We start from the raw sequence: 18,210 nt of genomic DNA, 5'->3' as shown, positions 1-18,210 counted from the left end.
CTGAGACACACATAATCAGACTCTCTAACAACCCACCAACATTTATTTTTGCTAATATGATTCCCCACCTCCCCTCCTCCCTCCCTCCCTCCCGCCCTCCCTCCTCCCCTCTGTCCTCCTCCACTGTGAACAGAGCAAACACGGTTTACTTCTGGCTGAGTGAGTTCCTAATCAGCGTCGACGATGGGGTTTAGCGATGCGGAATCGCATGCAAATCACCGGAAGACAGAAAGAAAGAAAGAAAAAAAAAAACTATCTTAATCTTAAATTTCCCATGTTATGCCCACATTCTGGTCTCTCTGCTCCCATAAATCATACGTAAGATGCCCAGAAAACTGCACATTTAGCCCTCTGTTTGCAGCCTCCTGCTAAAACCCGTGCTTAGCTGGAGCTTCCATCTGTTTGGGCAGGGACACAGAGGGTCTCAGAGGGTGGAGCCAATGCCTGGCTGTGACCCGGTAGCAGTACCAGTGTCATCACAAGAATACACACTCACGAAGCAGAAGAGGCACAGTGCATTTCTGGAACTAATTCATTTCTGATCCAAGTTCCAATTTCACCAAGAGGCTGGAACACCGCGATTATTGGAGGACACCATTTGTGAGGCGGTCTTTCCATCATGTGGGATTGTTCAGTCTGCGTCCGGAATTCTGTTTCCCCTGTGTTTTCTCGGGTGTCTGATGCAACGGCCCGGGAAACCAAAGTTTCCCTCCCGATCCTTTTTCATTTTTTATTGCCACTGGTGTGACCGTCTGAGCAAACAGCAGACAGTGCGGTGGGAAGCCAGTGAGCCTACCTGAGCATTAGCATCAAGTGCAGCGGCGACAGGGCAAATGGTGGTGGTGGTGGTGGTGGTGGCGGCCAGGCCTTTGTGGCGTGCGGTTCCACCCTCGCTCAATAAACACACAGATGTATTCAAGCCCCGGGGCAGCTGCAGGGCAGACCTGTGAAACCTGGACACCGTCTCCAGGATCTTCACCCTGGAGGATCCCAGCCCGTGACAGTTGACCTTTGACCTTCAGCCCCAGCACTCGGCCGTAGTGGGGAGAGAGAGAGAGAGAGAGAGAGAAAAGAAAAATCTTGGAAAATGATAAATAAACAAACAACAACAAGTGGGTCAAGCTGCATCTTTGCGGGCCCGCAGCTCCGCCCCCACTCCCCCATTCACTCCTCTGTGATTTCACGAAAGGCCAATCTCAGCGGCGCTTGTGGTTGACATGGTGTCCAATGATGTTTGACATGAACAACACCGACCGGCTTTGGCTGAAACGCCTTTTATTTATTCACATTGAAGTCATTTACATTTTACTGCTACATAAAGGATTCATGGGCGCTGCGGCCTCACAGCCAGAAGGTTGCAGGCTTCAGTGCCACCCGGGGCCTTTGTGTGTGTGTGTGTGTGTGTGTGTGTGTGTGTGTGTGTGTAGCTTGCACAGCTTCCTCGTGTCCATGTGGCTTCTCATCCACTTACTTGCAACCTCCTCCCAAGGTCCAGAGACACGCATGTCATCCTAACTGGCAAATCTATATGTCTGTATAGCCTGTATATGCGAATGGCTGCCTATTGTCTGTGGATGTAGCCCTGTGATGCACTGGTGTAACCCCGTCTTCACCCCAAGACAGCTGGGATTGACTCCTGCACCCTCACAAGCCAGAGAGGTGGAGATGAGGTGGTTGGAAAAATACATTAAAAGAGGACCAGCCAGATGTATAAATAAATAACTAAAGAAACAAACAAAGAAGAAAAACATTTTGCAAATGTAAAATAAATGTTTGGACAGCTGGATCCAGTGCTGATGCACCAGGTTGTCATTTGGGAGGAAGGACGATACTACTACAAGTTCAACCATTGCTACTGTCAGTAGCTGGTAGTCAGTAGTTGGTAAATGGTAAATGGACTGCACTTACTGCATGTAGCGCTTTTCCAGCACCTTCATGGTACCCCAAAGCGCTTTACAAAGGCCTCTCATTCACCCATTCACACACACATTCACACACCAATGGGTGGCTGCCATGCAAAGCACTGCCAAGCCCCATTGGGAGCACCTTAGAGTTAAGTGTCTTGCCCAAGGACACAAAGACGGACTAGGATGGAGTGGGATTTTAACCGCCAACCTTTCGATCATTGGACAAACCCACTCTACCTCGTGAGCCACAGTCGCCCACAATTGATTGTTGTAAAATTTACAGTGTTATGTCTCGCGTTGCCAACCTCCAGCATATGTGTGGATATGAGGACTGAGGGATTGTGTCACTTTGCACTCAAGGTTGAAGGTTCGGGGTTGAAAATAGAAAAAATCTGTCACCTTGGGTGGCGATACTGGATAGTTAGCGATGCTAACGTAAACATCCGGGAATCGTGGTCATCTTTTTTGTTAAGGATAGCAAACAGTCCAAGACTTGTTTTGCCAGGTTATCTGCTTCGAACTAGACGGCTGGACTAGCATAATTCCATCCGCCGTGGTAGCGGAAAAAGGACTTTGACGTTAAACTCACGGTTGGATTAGCCGTTCAGCTGTTAGCCATTAGCCGTTAGTATAGGGGGGGAAATGCAAACGTGCCAACCGACAGCCTGGACTTGGTTCAGGCTTATTACCTTATTACAAAGTGCTTATTACCGTTCCTGTTGTATGTTATGTATGCAATGCAGTGGATAGCCCTGATGTTGGTGCTGGTCGAGTTGCGTATATTTTCTGGTTGGTTCCGTTTGTCAACTATTTCGGGTCCTACTTATGTCCCACTACCACTTCTACTACCAGCAATAATAATATTTGTCTTATCAGCTGCAATTAGGAAATGTGTTTACTGTTCAGTGTACTTTATACATCAACTTAAACACATCCTTCATTCACTCACAAACAAAATTGTCCAAAACCATTAAAACCGTTATCCTCTTTCCTGCCAATAACTTAATAGAAAAGCTACACAACAGGCAATATTGTCCAACCCTATTTTGTTGTTGTTTTCCCAATATTTCATTGACATAAACCTTATTTGAGCAGCAGACGGGCCTGCTGCTGCTCATGACAAGTGCCGCGAGCCTCAGTTTGTCCGTCTGGTGCGTCCTTGTCCGTCAATACATTTGGACACGTTGCTCCGAGAATCGATCAATCAATCAATTGCGGTCCAACAAGACTAATCATCAGGCATCTGCCACTGCTTCACATCCACTATCCTCTGTAAACATCCGTCAATAGTGATGTGGGTCACTCAATCGGGCATCGTATGGGGATAAACTGACACTTGCTGCCAGTTAAAAACCCCTCAGATTAACTGACACATGGCGAAAGCGTTCAAATGAAATGAACTGTCTACATCATCAGCTGCTGCACGGCTTCATTGAATCGTCGCCGGCGTTACTTTGTTGCAGCGAAACACTCAGCACCTGTCTGAAGGAAACGTGACATGTCAACACCAAATCCCCCGAGCTGCTGACACACAGCTGCCAATAAAGCAACGCTGACAGACGCGGTATTTGAAAACGGGCGTGAACGGCACTTGAACACCGTCGGCCGTTCGATTACACGGGCGCCGGAAATATTAACTGAAGTCCTCTAAATGCCAGCCTGCTAATTGGTTTGCACCTGCATATGGGGAGCAGATTTCACATGATTAATATCGTGCCGACTACAGCCCAACCCCACCCCCGCCCCCCGTACCCACCTCCCCCTACTCACCCCACTCCATCCTGGGCGAAAACTCCCGGTACAAGTAGAGAAGTGCAGGGTAAATATTGAATCTGGGACTAAACTCCTGCCGTACGCGGCAGTGCAAGGGGAAGGAGACGATGTGAGGAGTTGAGAAGCCGTCCTAATTAAGGAGCCGTAATCAGGCTCGGAGGCAGGGGGTAACTCCCTGGGTGTCATTTGTGATATTAAAGCGCGCTGTCCTTCCCCTTCTGTTTGTTGTGCCTCACTGGCTGCAGCTAATCCCTTTTAATATAGTCGCAAATATGCAAATGGCCCTCTCAATATACCAAACCGTCCGCGGCTATCCTCTTTTAATTCAACACAAGTTAGGAGCAGGACCTTGTCAGTCAAACTCCCACTCTAATGTCCTGCCGTTAGGCACCGTCCAACTAATTAAGGCGGCGTTTGTGTGGGGAAGGATTTGTGCCTCCCAGGAGAGCGCCGAACATGGCTTTTCCACTTCTTGTCGCCGGCCCCCGAGCGGATTGCAGGACTGTTTGCTTACACTCTTGAAAACCCCTCATAAAATAATGCAAAATTGGAAATGCACACAAGAAGTGTCCCCAGACCAGACCAGACCAGACCGGACCGGACCAGCGCCGTCCAGGCCGCACCAGCTCCCCTAGCAGATGCAAGTAGCCTTCACTTTGTGCGGCCGGTCGCGTCTGTTAAAAATCCCAGCCACTGCCGCCGCCACTGCCGCCGCCTGTGAATAGATGGCGCCGTTTGTAAGCAGGGTTCGATAGGCCAAGTATGCTACCCCACAATGAGCTGGCGGCATTTATATCCTCGCGACACAATTCATAAATAATGGATGAATCCGCGGATCTCCGGCAACCCCTTTGCATCTACGTGTCACAAGCGACTCAATGATGATACCATAAAGCAGAGCTAAAGTGGTTTAAGGTCTATTCCGTGAAAGTCTGGGGATAAGGAGGGCTAAGAGAACCCAGGGACACGCCGCCGCTGCCGCCGCCCGCCCGCTAGCTCGCTCGCCTGTGGGGAATACTAGAGGAAGAAAAACTCTGCTTTCAGCTGCTTAACCTCCCGGCAAAAGAGGCGGCGCAGGAACACTGTTAGCGCTGGCTGCCGGCAGAAGTTTCAGCAGCACAGTCAGCAGGTTGCTCTCACATTCCGCCCCCTCCATTCGTGCTCGAAACTTTACCCCGAGACCAGGTTGGCGCTCGGCTGATGTCGTCAATTAGGGAGCGCGCTAATCGCTAGCCGCGCACAGTGGCCCGTTTGGTTTGGTGCAGTTTATTGAATGCAAATGAGCAATTTGAATGGTGAAATACCTTTTGAACCTTTGATTAGCGTTAAAGAAGAAGATTGTAGGAAGACATTTTCACCCAGCTAATGCTAATCTGGATGTATGATGATGTGCTTTAGCCTGCTAGGATGTGATGTCTTTATGACGTCCTTATCTATTTTTTTTTTCAAAATTACATTTGCTCCATAGTTGAACATGTCCTGTTCATTTTTAGACATACAAACATGTCTGAGTGTATTCAATAATCCCCCCCCCCCCCCCGCCCTGAAAAACAAACTATGTAAATGCTGCTGATGTACACACACTGTAAACGTTGCGCCGTTCGAGCCAACAATTCGTCGATGAAATAATCCCAACGTACAGGTTTAGCGCAGCCTTTGTTACTTTTTGCTGTCATCCTGTTGAGTCTTTTTTTTTTTTGTTGTCATGTACCCTGTCCCCAATTAGCTTGTCACCTCGGTGGATGTTTTCTGTCCTCGTTCTGCAAATCTGTCATACATCACTATATATATATAGTTTTTTTTTTTTTTTTGCTACGCTACATTTTGCTCTGCGTTTCGTCAGGCTGCACGCGCGTCGTTAAATTGTTGTTTCCCCCTCTTCGTTCTGTCGCGTTGCTTTTTGTTGACTCTGGCTGATTCGCGTCAGTCACTGCGAGACATTAATAGGCCTCAAGCCCGACTTGACAGTTGCTGGGAGGTGTCGGCGCCGCACGGGGTACGGCGCCGGGCTATGACCCGCTGTTAATGGTAGTCAGGTGCAGCTTTGTTAGGTGCGAATGAGGTGAAAATGAGGACGGGATGGGGGAACGGCTGCGATCCGCCCCCTTTTTTTTTTTTTTTCTTTCTTTCTTTTTTCTTTTTACCATGCATCTCTCCTTTGGAGGCGTCAGAACTGGTTTTGGAGCTTAGACTCGATAAAGATGTCCGTTAAAAAAAAAAAAAAACACACGCACAAATGGTTTTAGCAGACAGTTTAGTGAGTAAAAGCTTGTGTAAACCTGCTGCAGGAACCCCCTTCAGCAGCTCCGCTCTGCTTGTGAGGCGCATTTTCATTTCCTCCAGTCTCGCCACTCTGAACTCAGCCATCCTCCTGGCCCCTTTCAAATAGCTGTGGAAGCTCCTTCAGCGGAACTGCTCAATTATTGATTGACAGTAAAAAGCTTGTGGCTTCATTAAGATCATAGATGTGCTGGAGAAGGGGTGGGGTGGCGGGGTGCTAACGCTCCAAAAACTGGGGTAACCGCGCAGCACTTAGTCACAGATGGCCTGCTAAGCTAACGGTGCTGCTGCTGCTGCTGCTGCTCGGATCGCTGGGAGGGAGGGAGGAAGCGGCTCAGACTGGCAGACAGACAGGCAGACAGACAGACAGACAGACAGGCAGGCAGCAGCAGCAGCGACGGCCAGACCTGGTGTCGGCGCGCCGCTCAACACCGAGCCGGGCTGCTTCCTGCTACGGATCTGTGTATGCGCTGGAGGGGAGCTCAAAGCCAGAGCCGCGGCGACAGCCTCCTGCAGGATGCCGCGCCAAAAACGTCACCTCTTACTCTCGTTAGAAGGCGGCGTCTTTTTCTCTTTTCTTTCTTTCTGTTTTTCTTTTTAACAGGCGTGGAACGGATGTGGCGCCAAAGCTAACATGTTTCCCCCTCCTCAAGTACGCTGAGCAGCAGCGGCAGCAGCAGCAGCAGCAGCAGCAGCAGCAGCAGCAGCAGCAGCAGCGGCTCAATGATATTATCTGGATCTCTTGTGTAACAGGCGCCGTAGACGTTGAGCCTCATTGATGGCCGTGTTTATATGTTGGCCGAGTTGGGAGCTTGATGGCTGGTGGTGACGCAGCCCAGCCAGGTAATGGGCCTCTCCACTGGAGAATATTAAAACAAAAAATAAAAAAAATCCCCCTGCTATCTAGGTCACTTGGTATTACTGCCAAGAGATCACTAAATTATTAAATCTAATTGAGGCACCTAGTTTAAAATGATTGAGTTAAATAAGAGGAGCTGGAACAGCAGTCTCATTTTGTGTGTGTGTGTGTGTGTGTGTGTTGGTGTGTGGATCGAAATGCACATTACATTACGGTGAAACTTTTCCTGCAGGTTTAAGTGTCTCTAGTGACCCTGTGTGTGTGTGTGTGTGTGTGTCTATAAATAGCCTTGCAGACAAGCGTTGTGTTTTTCACGTTTCCCCACAAAATACTCCAGAAAGGCTGTTTTTTTTATTCTTGTGACGGGACTGTGGCAGCAGAGCTGTTTATCCATAATTAAGTGAGACGGATGAGCCCCCCCCCCCACACCCCCCCCCACCCCACTCCTGTGGTAGTAGACCCGGTTAAATTGAGTTGAAAATGAGATTTTTAGCATCTCCCGCAGTAATAGCGGGGAGGCTGAACGTGGCTATGATCTCTGTTAATAGAGTGAGAGCACCAGGAGAATTTGGTGTTGCGCCGTGAATAGAGGCGGAGCAGGTGGAAAAGCAGGAGCCTGTTCATGAATGGGCATGAAGTCAATTAGACGGCGAGAGAGGGAGTGTGAAGAGCAGCGGCCAGCGGCGGCAGGGCCGCGGCCAGCTGGCGCACCGGAGAGTCGGCTAACGACCGCGCTAGATCTCCCTGTTTTTGTTTGTTTCTTAGAGTGAAAAAAAAAAACCGACAAAGCCTCGGTGCTGAATGTAATAAAATACTAAAATTATACGGAGGGATAGGCGAGTAATAAGTCATCATAAAAATGTTGAAAAAAAAGGAAACTTTTTGCATGTGGAGCCGTGGGGTTGGAGGAAGAGACGCTCCTGTTTTCCTTTGCCAGAGGGCAGCAGGGCGAGCAGCGCCGTGGCTCAGGCTCTCCTGCTTGCTCTCTCACTTTGCTTCCAGCTCTGTGCAGACGCCCGAGCACAGATCATGTCTTGGGAAAGTTATCATTCATCACCCACTAGAAAAACTGTTCCTGTTTTTATGTTGTGTGTGTGTGTGTGCGTGAATGTGTGTTTATTATTTAAGTACATACCTCGTACCGCTCGTTTCTAATATTATAAGATACTATTTTCAGTTTACATGCGAATAATTTGCACAAACAAATGTCAAGGTTCGAAAAACATCTGAAAATAGTGCGTCTGTAACAAAGGAAAAAAAAAAAACACTAATAATTATACACACCTTATGAAGACAGAGTGAACCTCATTCAGTTAACATGTGTGTCGCCACGCAAAAATGTGAATGAATATCAGTGACAAAATGTCAACATCATTAAATGTTAGATGAGACGAGGGATCAACGTTCCGGAGCCGAAACCACGGACGAAGGTTTTCCCAGTCAGAACGTTTTGCGTTTCCGTGTTGTTGTTTTTTCATCGAGTGTTTTTTTGGCCCCCAGGGCCCCATCAATTCCCGTAAATATGAAAGCTCCCTGTTAATATGCCCATGAAAACAATCATCACGTCGTTGGGGGTGACACAACCTCTTAGCGGATTCATTTCCCCAGTTGTAGCGCGACGCGTCTGGTGTCATCCAAACGACCAGAACATCCTGCTCCACAACACACAGAAGTAGAAGGGAAGTGAACTTTCCCTTTAAATCCAACCACAGACACGAGTGCACGTTGTTCTGGTGGCAAAAACAACAATATGGCTTCAGGCCTGGATGTGTTAAAAGCTGTTTTTAAGGTCGAGAAAAGTTTTTTTACTGTTGTTAAAAATGCATTTAAAACAAATGTGATTTAAAGAAAATATTGTATTGACCTAGGAAAAAAAAAAAGAAATCTGCTTTGGTTGTCACACACAGCTGCAAACTGCCTTCGAGCTTGATTTGAATAACGTCAAATGGTGTCGTCCTGCCCGGCGGCCAGTTTACTCTGCGAACACAAAATCTAAATTTTTATTTTTAAAGATATGAATTTAAATCTAACCTGCAGAATCCAGGCAGCGTAATGAAGTGAAAACAGCCATCTACCCGCAGAGTTTGTTTACAACATAGTAGCCTGGAAGAGCATGGGGGGGGTTGAGGTGGTGGTGGTGGTGGTGGGGGCGGGGATGAGGGGTGCGCTTTTCAATTAAACCCTGTTATCTTTAACAATCCAAATACGCAGTAACACTAATTGGTAAGATGACTCCTTGCTATCCACGGTGGCTGCGCAGGGACGAGGAGGGTCAGGGCTCGCCGGCGCCCCCTCTCAGCCCCAGTCAGCCAGTCCACGCCCCCCTCTCCCCACCACCCGCTCCCTCTTCCTCCCCCTCTCATTGTAATCGTGCCTCCACCGGGCGCACTCTTGCCCTTCCCCATTAGGTCTATCCCCAGCGGAGCGCCTCTCCCCCGCATTACACTGTAACCGCCTTGTTAATAATACATTAATGAAGAGCCGCTGCTCCAGATTAGGTGGCGGCCCCTTGATAGCGGCGAGCTGGAGGAGGGCCAGGCGAGCACCTTGCTGTTGTAATCTAACCTTGGGTTAAATAAGCTTTTGGTAGCGAGAGAGAGAGAGAGAGAGAGAGAGAGAGAGAGGGGGAGAGAGAGAGAGAGAGCGAGGGAGGGAGAGAGAGAGAGGGAGAGAGAGAGAGAGGGAGAGAAAGAGAGAGAGAGAGAGGGGGAGAGAGAGAGAGAGAGAGAGGAGGGGGAGGGAGAAGGAGGGGGTAGGAGGATCTGGGGAGGGATGGAGAGGGAGGGGGGGGGGCTCGCCAGAGGAAATGTAAATGATTCTTTTGTCTCCAACTGTGGCTGAACGTCTGAGAGAGGAAGGGGGCGGAGCCAACGCAGAGGCGACTGCCGCTGAGGATTCATTTAGAATTTTTTTGTAAATTGTATTTGTATTTGAAATTTTTTTTGTTGCTCGTCACCGATTTGTGTAGCTACTTTTGGAGGGAGGTGACAGGTGACTGCTGCTCGCTGCAGAGTCAGCAGGTGCACGTCGACAGGGGGGGTTGGGGGGGGGGTCGTGGGAGGAGGAGGGGGTGCGAGAAAAGCTTTTCACACATCAAATTTCCCTCCCCAGCCAACCCTGCCGCTTGAGTGACGGCTGCTGCTCCTGCATGAGGTGTACCGCCACCAAAACACCGCCTCCCCCACCCCCACCCCCCACCCCCCCCACCTCCGCCTGCTTGCAATCAACAAGAAATAACAACAATAAACACGGCAGCAAACGGTAAAAAAAAGTCTTCGGCTTAAATATTTTAAATACCTGCCGCTCCTCTTTCCTTTTTTGTTTTGTTTTTTTCCCTCTCTGTCGCTGTGTGTGTGTGTGTGTGTGTGTGTGTGTGTGTGTGTGTGTCTGTCTGTCTGTTGCGTCTGCCTGGTGTTGTGGCAGCCTCCCCTCCACCGGCCTGTCGCCCTAATAGAAGTCTTGATGGAAGAATCAGAAGGAGATTTTAATCACAGGCCTGCCGCTGCTGCCGCTGTTGTTGTTGTTGTGCATCCTTTACGGGAGACAGGGGGGCCTCTTCCGGGCGCCGCTGTCACCCTCTCTCCCCGTCGGAGGAGGAGGAGGAGGAGGAGGAGGAAACGCGTCTCCAGATTCCTCCGCACCTCCTGCATTTTACGCTCGCCGAGCGAGAGGCGGCGTCGGCGGCAAAGTTTAACGGCGGCCCGGCAACTAACAAACGGAATGCGGGAGCGGCGGGAAAATCAGATTGAACGCAGCGTTTTCCCGGCCGTCAGTCAGACCGTCAGTCAGACAGTCAGTCAGACAGACACACGGAGTTGAAGGAAGACGTTCTGGTGGAGAAGGTAAACACAGCGAGGTGTATAGGACTCAAACCTGGCAACCCTGTCGTCGTTGTTTTTTCAAATTCAATTCTTTCTTTCCTGAAGGGGGACAAATCTTAAATGGTGTAATCAACCTTAACGTTTCTCAACTGGTGGGTCGTGACCCAAAAGTGGGTTGCTGAGCTACTTTGATTGTATTTAAATGTTTAAAATTTTAATACATTTTGCAGGACACACAATTCAATAATTTAAATATATATATATTTTTTTACGACTGTATACTTGGTAGAAAGTGGGCTTCATGATAGGGAAAAAAGAATGTGGTTCGTGAGACCCCACCAGTTAAGCCACCAGTTAAGAACCACTGATTTAACCCGAGCAGCGAAGGATGGAGCACCAGCACAAGCTTAAGAACGCTAAAAAAGGCTCCTCACCTCGATTCCGAGGCCGCTAATGTCCTCCGTGTGTAAAGTTACTGCCGGAAAAAAAAAAAAAAACCCTCAGCCGAAGCCCAACGACTTTTACTTTTGTCTGTAATGAATAAATGAACGGCAGAAATTAAGAAACTTTGGCGAGCGGATTGAAAACGGAGCGGCGGTGTCGGAGCACAGTCAGTCATGTTCAATTAAGCCCTAACGACCAATGTTCTTTCTAAAGTCGGTCTAATTTGAAGCGCCCTAATGTTTTCACACAGCGCCCCCCCCCCCCACCCCCCTCCCCACTCCTTAACCCTCTACACTCTCCTTTACTCATCTCCACATAAAAGGGCCAGTTCAGAAATTGTTGTCCCAAAGTAAGTTCTAACAGACCTTCAAATCATTAAGTATGAGCTTTCAAAGAGCTGCCGATTGAAAGCCAATGGGAAAGTCCTCACACTTTTATCTTGGATGTTAAAGAGAAAAGATGAGGATCTTGAGCCTGGGCCTTTCACATAAGTGAATATATTTAATTTTTGAAAGAATCACAGAGTTTGTGTCTTTGGTCCTCGCAGCCCACTGGGACCGAGGCGCGAAGAAGAAGTCAAAGTTTTTTTTTCTTCCTTCTTTCTTCTTTCTTACCCTCCCCCCCACACTCACTCCATCTTTCTCACCCTTGCTGTACTCATAAAGAGGAATAGGCCCTGAAACCTCGATGGGCCTCTAAGTTGATTTATTTATCAGGTCTGCTCTGCTCCCGAGTGATGGCTGTGTGTGATGGATACCCAGGGGTGGGTCCTCGCTCAGCATCCCCTGCCGTCCTCCTCCTCCTCCTCCTCCTCCTCCTCCTCCCCCTCCCCTCCACCTCCTCCCCAGTTCCCTCGCCGTGGCATCAGAGCTCACGCCTGACACGGCCTTTCATCGTGGGGCCGCAGCTCAGGCCCCTGCTCCTAATGAATCCCGGCCAGGGCTGCCGCCGCTACTGCTGCTGCTGCGTCTCCAGCTTCTCCAGCTCCTCATAAGAATGAAAGTGTACATTCACACCTGCATTAAGCAGGCCGGAAACACGACGCAGGCCCCCAAACTCAGTCCAGGACTTCTGTCCTGGTGCTCCGGTTTTACCCTACAACCAAAAATAGGGATTCTAGTTCATATCCCATTTGCGGGAGATTGCTGGATGATCTACGATATATGCGCGTCAACACCTCTCTGACTGGAACGGTGGACCCAACGATCACAAAAGCAGAATTATTTAAGAGCACAATCCGCTGGCTGCAATGTTCCGTTCGTCACTTTGACGGCGTCCACAGCGTGTTTCGAGTTAAGTCGTTGTTTTTTCAGTGGAGGATTCGACACTGGAGAGGCTTCTGAAGGCCTGCAGGGAGCCGCTTTGTTTTGGTGCTCGTGCAGGGGCGAAAAACTGTGACATCTAGTGGTGGGATGATGCAGGACATCGAGTGCATGTTCCCCTTTTTAACTAAAAGCGCTTTTTATTGTCGTCTTGATGCTGTCCCTCATTATACCACATACAAAATATTGCGATAGATTTGATTGTTAGCCTCTGATCAAACTGTTTTTGTTTCCGAAAAAAAAAAACAAAGAGAAAAAACAGACCAGGTGTGTGCGAGCGAGCGCCCGACGAATGACCCGTTTTTTTTTTTTTGTTTTTTTTTAAAACGCAGGTTTTTTTTTTCTCCGAAATTATGCCCAAAGTCCCAGGCCGCTCGTGTTGTGCGGCTCACACACATGGCTGTACGTCCTCCCCATATGTCACAGCTGTTTGTTTAGCCCTCAGAGAGTCGCGTGTCACCCTGCCAAGACTGCGCTCCAAAGAGAGGAGGCGGGAGAGACGGAGAGACACTCCCTCGTCCACCTGATAGTGGAAAAAAAGAAACAGCCTTCCTCTACGAAAGAAAGAACCCAACCCCCTCCCCCAAAGAAAATATACAAAAAAACAAAGCCTGAAGTTTCAGGCCTCCTGCTGTCGAGAGTCCTGAGGAACCTCCACCACCATCACCACCCCCCACCCCCCCCACCCCCAGCCCCACTTTTGTTATTTGTTCCAAAATGGCTGCTGTTGGTAACAGAAAACACTTGTTTGTTGTTGTTTGGTTTTGCGTCGCCCTGTTCCAACATGTTTACGGCGCCGGGACCCGCCGACAGAAGCAACATCTGGCTTTTGTGCACAGCCGAGAGAGCGCATAGCACATATATTATACATGACGCGCTCCGTACATCTGCCAGGAGGAGGGAGACGCGTTTGCGTGTTCGTCTGCCTGCTGCAAACACGGGAACACACCATGAAACACACTTTATCTCTCTGTGTCTCTGTCTGGGTGTGTGCAGGCAGCCAAGTGGCACAAATACCTTATCACATTTATCTGGTATTATGACGTTTTATTCCGCGAGCCTTCGCCGGAATCATTTCCTCTTTTCTTCAAGCAAACTCCCAGCCGGCGGTCGGGGGAAGGAGGTGGGCGACTTTTTCCAATTAAGGAGTGTCTGCTAGAAAACAGATGGTTTTTGCAAACGGTGTGACTGCCAACACCTGACTTCTGTCAATAATCACAGCGTGCGCGGGTTGGCAGGTGAATTAGCTGTGACGGTAGCGTTGGCGACGACGACGACGACGACGGCACCTTCGTTATTTGCGGAAGCAAACCTCGGCGTCGACCCTGTTTTTGAATCGTTCTGTTCACCGGCTAATTAGCGGTAGGATTATTGCCTTCAGTCCCTTTAACTACCACGAGTGATTTGATTTGCGGCAATTAGACGTTGTTTCCCTCAATTAACTCGCCACTTTAGGTTTACAATGAGGGGGTTGGGGGTTCGCAGTGTAAGAGAGAGCAAAAGGTTGCGCAATTAACAAAGTTTCTTCATTGGAAACACTCAGTCAAAGACAGTTACGAGCAGCTAAAGTGGGAGAATATCAGTCACTGACATCACATATTATCATTTGGAAGTGGATGGAGCTCAAGTCTTTGGGGAGGATCCACAAAGCGATTGCGCGGCTTTTGCCCCTGAAAATCCGTGTAAACAGCGCCAAAAACGGTGATTCCGATCCACAGAGGGGACGCAAACGTGAAAATCGGCGCAAGTAGCGGCAGGGTTGTGCCAGATTCATTTGAATGTATTTAAATGAGTCATTACGCGCGAAATGACACGCCCCCTTCTATGCAAATATGCCTCATTCAAACAGCGGCAGATCCAGAAAGACGCAAACACCGCAAACCAAAACCAGGCGCAGCTTCTGTCTGTCAGAGTGTTTCTGGCTTCTGAGTGAAACTTTCCTCTCTGAAAAGCCTGAAATATAAATATAGCTCCCCAAATCGTACATATAGATCGGCATAGACTACAGTATATATGCCAATATTTTAGATCGGCTATGAAAAATACAAACGGTACTCAGGTGTTCGTCTTGCGTCTTGACTTTCTTTCCATTATGGAAGCAGTCTTGGTAGACGGAGGAGGCATCGCAATGCCAGGAGCGCACAGGAGCGCACAGGAGCCGCAATCCTGCCGCAAAACGCGTCGCATTTTAGCGCTGCCCGCCCTTCTTTGAGGATCTACTCCTTTGTCCTTTAAAGTCTCTCATAGAGCAGTGGTCGCTTGCAAGACAAGAGCCAGGTAGCCGCCAAGGACCACATGAGTACCCCCCCCCCTTGCAGGCCTGTTTGAAAAATAGCACAATTTACAACAGCAGCTGTGTCTAAAATGTTATTTTATCCAACCTTGTTAAATCATTGTTGGCAGTTATTGAGAACTCGTTAACAAGAACAGTGTCTTCACAGAGATCAGTGTCATTATTAATAATAATAATAATAATAATATATAACTGAGAAAGTTTGTTATTTCAGTAGTGCAGGACTCAGGACCCGTGAAGTAGCTCTCGGGTTCAAAGAGGTTGGTGACCCCTCTCATAGGTCCTGATCCTGTTCCATCCGCCCTCACATCTTCATCTGTCCACTCCAGTGCAGCAGAGTCGCTCCCCGCGATTGTCCCAAAAGGACGAAAAACAGTATATTTAGCCCTCTGTTTACAGCCACCTGATGAGCAAATGATGTTTCGTTTGCATTTCGACACCTTTTTTTTTCTACGATGACGACGGGCTGACTGGAAATGGCGCGGATCGTTGTCAGAGGACATTTGAAACTTTTTCCGTCCGTTCCGTTAATTCCATCCGTCCGACTTCATCCAGCCAGGAAGCAAAGGCGCTTTTTTTTTTTTGGAAATGGATTCTGACTCCTCACATTATACCCTCCCGACACACGCGACATGTTTATAACGGCGGAATGCTGCATCCCGCAATTGGCTTGCAGTCCAAAAACTTGTCACATTGTCTCCCCCAATAACGCTGCACGCCTCCTGCCTTATGTGTCACCTCTGGCTCCTGTCAGCTCTGTGTGCGTGCGTGCGTGCGTGCGTGCGTGCGTGCGTGTGCGTGTAATTTTTTTTTCTTTTTCGCGCAGGAAAGTTTCGCTGTTCCATTCCGTCGAGCCTGCGAGCGTGATAATTGGCTGATGAGTAAATAAACAGCTGGCGTCCTTCGCGTTTGGGATGGGCGGAGTCGAAATCGGTTAAACGTTCGGCTTGAAGCCTTGTGTCGTTGGTGGCGCACGCACACACACACAGACACACACACACACAGACACACTCGTCCTCTCTGCTTCCTCCAACACAGCAGTGTTAAACTTGTCACTGTGTGGTGGTATGGGCGGGGGGGGGGTTTGGAGGGAGGATGGCATCGTCTATTTGAGGGGGCCACCTCGTTGCGTGCCCTCCTCCTCCTCCTCCTCCTCCTCCTCCTCCTCCTCCTCCTCCTCTTCGGCTGAACTGTGGTGACAGGAAGGAAGCCGACTGGAGGTGAGTGAGGCGCGAGGCCCGGCGAGGATGCATGCGGGCCCTAATTAACGGAGCGCCGCCTCTCCCCCATATCCCCTCCCCCTCCCCCCTGCTCCCCTGCCTGGCATCCCATCCCTGCCTTCCTGGGACACATGCCACTAACATGCACAGCGTGTATATAAATCTGTGTGTGTGTGTGTGTGTGTGTTTACCTGCGAGCGTCATAATATGTCAGCGGTGTTTGTTCCCGCGCTGCCTCCCTCCCACCCGGCCGCCGCCTGGCGCCACCTGCCTGCCCTCCCGTGTCAGCTCTCGCCAGGCGCGCCGGGAAGGAGCCGGCGGATGGAGCGTAATTACCCTCCGTCGCCACTCACCCCCCCCAACCCGACCCCCAAGCCTCCCCCCCCCCAACCCCCAACCCCCCACCCCCACCACCACCATCACTACCGTCGCCACCTCCCTCCTAGAAGAGAAGTTTTCATAGCCTGCATCCGCAAAACAAACTAACACACACACACACAGACAGACACACACACACAGACAGACACACTCCCAGAGTGACACCCAGTCATTATGGGTGCCCCTTCCCCCCCCCCACCCTGCAGACCTGGTCAGGAAGTGAACGCCACCTGCACTCCCCCGCCCCCCCCGCCCCCCGACCCACACCACCTCCTCCATCCACCAGCCTGGAGTCTGACAGCGGCTTTTTAATGACTCCTCAGCATGATAAGTGCTCCTCCGGTGTACAGTGGCGTGCGAGCCGCCTCGTGTACCCACAAACCTCGGCTACAAGTGCGACTGGAAGGTGGCGGCGGGGGGTGGTGGGGGGCACTGGCTGGAAAACAAGACTGAAGAGGAAGAAAAAGAAATGAGGAAGAATAAAAAAAAACATTTTTTTTTTTTCTCCCACGGCGGCCCACCAGCTGCCCCCCCCCCCCCCCTCCCCACACACACACACACACACACACTTTGCTCAGCCCAGTTGCTTTAAGTAGCCTTGTCAGTGCTCAACGCCAGCCATTAAAAAGCAGTGATGATGCACGACGGCAAGCAAGCAAGAAACCCCCCCCCCCCCCCCCCCCCCCCCCCCACACACACACACACACACACACACACACACACAGAGCAGCTCTGACAGCCGCACTCTTGCCGCCAAAGCTGCAAAGCTTCAATACACGACTCGGAAGGCGTCCAAAGACCAGAATAAACAGAGGAGGGAGGGAGCAGACGAGGTGCAGCAGCCAGCAGCAGACAGCTGAACAAACGCAATGACTTAGAAAATGGGCCCTAACAGCTCGCTCTCACTTCGCCCCCCCCGACCTCCCACCTCCCACCTCCGCCCCACAGCCACTGCCACAAACACTCTCTGGCGCGACAGGCCGTGTAAATTATTGAGATTTTATGAAAAATAAATACTTTGATTGCCGCAAGAAAGATCAAGGTGCACGACACCCCCCCCCCCCCCCCCCCCCCCAGCAATGGTGCCACCTTTTGACGGTGCGGCCGCGGCGGCGGAGTGGGCGCGTTAAATGTCCGTTGTTTTCGCGTCTCTTTTTTTCACGAGGCCTCACTGCTCCTGCGTCCTCTAGGGGCGCCGCCTCAAAGGGTAATACCCAGGGAGGGGTGGGGGTGCGGGGGGTGGCTTTGAGTCGAGGACCAGCCCTCTTCCTCTGGTCCTTACATGTGATCTCCTTGATTTTAATGAGGCCACATGGACCCCCTGTGATGTGCTCTGGAGGAAGGCGAGGAGGAGGAGGAGGAGGTGGGAGGGAGGGGGGAGGGGGCGGATCCTCGGCTCGCTCCGAGGGCTCGCCACGCCGCTCCTACACCGGTGACCCCGGCCTCCCCCTCCCCCCAACCGCTCGTTTGAGCCCCACCGCCTCTCGGGCCTCCTCTAATGTTTTATTTACCGGCTCGGCTGCTTCTCACTCTTCTTAAGGACCTGCAACCGGGCCTGTCAATCAAGCGGCCCCCGGACGGACGGACGGCCGCCGCTCCACGCCGGAGCCTCCCAGTACGGCGTGCGGCGGATCGATGAGGAATCCCTCCGACTGGCCCCGGCAGAGACGTTTGAGACAATTGTTGCCCGGCGTTCCCGCCTCGGGAGTTGTTCACACCGCCGCTAATGACACACACTCGCAATGAAACAAACTCGCTAATTAGCCCTGTCGCGTCTCGGCACAATAGGAACGAGTCTTTGCGCTGGTACTTAATCGACCATGCCGCCAACTGGAGCAGCACCTCAAGGGGGTTTTGAAGGAGTCAAACGCCATATTCAGCGTATTGGACTCTCAAGTCAAAAATCCTTCCTG

Source organism: Nelusetta ayraudi, unplaced genomic scaffold (assembly GCF_046127955.1).
Source record: "Nelusetta ayraudi isolate G7.1 ecotype Tasmania unplaced genomic scaffold, CSIRO-AGI_Nayr_v1 ptg000105l, whole genome shotgun sequence".
NCBI classification, from domain to species: Eukaryota; Metazoa; Chordata; class Actinopteri; order Tetraodontiformes; family Monacanthidae; genus Nelusetta; species Nelusetta ayraudi.
Note: the sequence above shows the minus strand (reverse complement) of the source record.